This window comes from Centruroides sculpturatus, unplaced genomic scaffold (genome assembly GCF_000671375.1).
Source record: "Centruroides sculpturatus isolate CEXI.00-Female unplaced genomic scaffold, Cexi_2.0 scaffold481, whole genome shotgun sequence".
In the NCBI taxonomy this organism is placed as follows: domain Eukaryota; kingdom Metazoa; phylum Arthropoda; class Arachnida; order Scorpiones; family Buthidae; genus Centruroides; species Centruroides sculpturatus.
In genome coordinates, this window is record NW_019384715.1 from 64,521 (window position 1) to 67,925 (window position 3,405).

Here is a 3,405-nt window from a genome sequence, read left to right on the forward strand (position 1 = left end):
TATCAAAATTGAGAGAGTAACTACTACACGGAACATAGAATGCTTGCAAATTATATTGTTTATTTCTAGATTGCACTCCCGCTTTATCGCCCCTCATATTTGTCGTATATCCCTGCCCTCTGATATCCTGCAAATTTAAACTTGAGTCATTAAGTTCTCCAATTATAATATTAGAGATTTGTTTTCCTGTGGATATTTCGATTGGTAAGAAGCCTAAAAAGCTTTATTTAATTTTAATTTAAACATCAGCGTCAAATGTATTAATTGAAACATATCTGAATACATAAGTCATTTGCTCTACCTTACTATTGTCTGGAGTACAGTGTAAAATTACAGAAAAATATTTTGATTTCTTTATTTCATCAATAATATGAGATTTACACTTTGATGCAGAAGATCTATTATCTCGTTTTGCATATTTTCCCCGAGATAGTGAGCTTTAGTCTCTTGTTTTTCAGCACTCTACGAACATGCTCTTCCATAATTGGATCAAATTGAGATATCAACTCAACTATTTTTAAGAAATTATCTGATTGAGTGTTGAACACAATATTGTATTATTAATTAAACACCTGGCTGTTTTTCCATTTTTATTCAGTTGATACCTGTACTTCTACACGTTTCGAGCACTTACCCCTCATCAGTCAACTAAACAAAAAATACAATATCGGATTATCACATTTTACAAAAAGTACTTTATACAAATTTAATCCAAACACATGTATATTTTTTAAAAACATACCATTAAACAGGCAATGTATGCAATGACACTTATATATCACGAGTTCTCATTCTCCCAACTAGAAGAATAAATTTCTCTTAGAAATTTTATATTTACAATATTTTCAATCAATCATTGCTTATTTTACGCTTAAGTTCCTATTTATACAATTTTTGGAGTTTATAATAGCCACGCTTTCTTTGAATTTTCTATTATACCTTGTACGTATTTTTTTCTTTATATGAGATTTTTACATTAGCTTTATCTATATTACAATTATTTAGTAGACAATGATCATGAAAGACAAAATTTAATCTATGATGTTTCATATCTGCAATATGTTCTTTTAATCTTGTATTTAGCTTACGTTCAGTTTCACCTATATGGATGCTGGCATCTTTACAAATACATGAAATTTCGTAGACTACATTCTTGGTTTCTTCTTTCGTCTCTTTATTTTTTTATGTACATTTTTTGTTTTTTATGCTAGATTGCAGTTTTTTGTATTTAGGTGAAAGTTTATGCTTACTTTTCGCATTTCTTTATCAATTTCTTCATATAAACCTTTTATATACGAGAAACTAATATATTTCATATCTGGGCTTTGTTTCTTCTGATCATGTTTCTTGTCAGTTATTTTATCATTTACTTTTTTCCCATGTACTAATTAGTCGATTAGGGTATCCATACAAAATAAATTCTTTTACAGTTATATATATATATGTTTGGCCATATTGGTGAGCTTGCTGGTTCTGGTTTCAATTTTATTATATTCCGTATTAAAGATGTTTTGTTTTATATATAGTTGTATGTGAGAATCGTATTTAATGGTTGTATTAGTGGAACAGAGCTTTTTAAAAGGTTCGAATTCTACGCTATTTACGTTCCTTTTAATAACGATATCTAAATAATTTATACTATTATTGACAATGTCTTCTTTTTCTATCTTAAACTGGCCTTCTTTATATATAGTATTTATAAATACTTCTATCTGTTTAATTGTAATTTCCGTATTGTCGTATATGATCAAAATGTCATCAACGTATCGTTTATATAATATTATTCCTTGTATTTTGTTAATCTTTTCGTCTATATCAATCATTACTATTTCAGCAAGTTTGGTTCTTATGACAGATGCCATACTGATACCGTCGTTAAAAGAATTACTGTTTTTATACTCAAACAACTTGTCGCTTGTACCTTGAAAAGCCAAACTACTTTTACCAAGAATTTTAGTAATTGCTACGATTCTTAGGAGAAACTCGTTCCAATGATTTGTTTCAGCATTAATAATTATTTGAGAGGCCGCATCTATAGTTTTACAACACTTCAACCTTAGGTTCATTTCTAGCCACGATGTTTGGGCTCGAATATGATTTTTGAAAATTTCATGCTCTTTTAAAGTTTCGCCGAGGTGCTTCCAACTTTGAAAACCCTCCTTTGAAAAAGAACTAACTGTACAGCCGAAAATTTTGCAACAGAAGCAGTAAACGCAGTTTTGTGAAAGAGAGTGTACTAGCCAGTCTCGTAAGACTTGCTCTCCATTGCTTAAAATTCGTGTATAATAATTAACGCTAAAATGTCGTCCAGTGTCGATGGAAGGAAATTTGTAATCATGCAATGGTTTAACCACCTAAACCATTGCATGATTACAAATTTCCTTGTCTTACTAAAAAAATTTCTTTCGGCGTCTCCTAAAATTTTTGGCCACAGTGCAGGATCTGTATTCAAAGTTTGTAGAATGCTTCCTGTGGGAGTCACGTTGGTGTCAATTTTTTCAATGCTTTCATCTGGTGATGATAGAGTCAGTGTGTTGTCAGTTCCAATTGATTTAGAAACTTTGTCCATTTGTTTGTCATAATCATGTTTTGATGATTTTGTATTTTCTTTTATAATCGGACTTGATGTTGAATTCTCAGAGTCGTCATTTGTTTTGGTACAACTCGGGGTTATATTTTTTAACGCGATAAATTGTATTTGCCTTTCGGCTTCCTTTTCCAGCCTTCTTCTTTTGTACCGGTAATCAGACAATTTTCTTTGACTGTTAGACATTCTGGAAGAGGCTGCACATAATTCAAATTAAACAATTTAAACTACAAAATAATATTAAAAAAATAAAGATTTATCATTATTCTAAATAAGCTAAAACCATGATTAACATAACTTCAAAATAATATTGTTTCAATGGACATAAAAAATATTTATGGCTTACACATAACATCTTTCGTATCCTGTAAACGTAAAGAAAGACTAGTGCTTTTATATATGTATTTTATAATAATAAATATTTCGGCAAACCATAAATAGTCAATAAAAACAATTTTATAATTTCTGACTTTGAGATTTTATTCAGTTCAATTATTTAAATATATTCTTTTAAAACGCGTTTGATCGAAGCAATAAACTTAAAATTGGTGAAACACAGTACGATTTTGCTAGCTGATTTAATTCAGAAAGCGAATTCTTACTTCACCAAGTTTGTGGATAGACACAATGAGCATTCTCTGATTGGCTGTTGGCTGCAATGCATTGTATTATCAAAAGTTTTGATAAACCAATAGTTTTCTACTACATTATGTATAAGTCATAACTGAAAAACGTGTTAAAGTTCCTGTATTTTAGTCTTACATGTTAATAAAATACATAAATTTAGAAGATAAATAATAATTTTGCATTAAGATATC

General features: G+C 29.5%; 1 pseudogene; it reads right to left on the reverse strand.

Moving 5' to 3' along the window:
• Positions 1-238: 238 nt before the first annotated feature.
• LOC111627906 lies at positions 239-2,773 on the reverse strand (annotated as a pseudogene).
• Between the last annotated feature and the right edge of the window lie 632 nt (positions 2,774-3,405).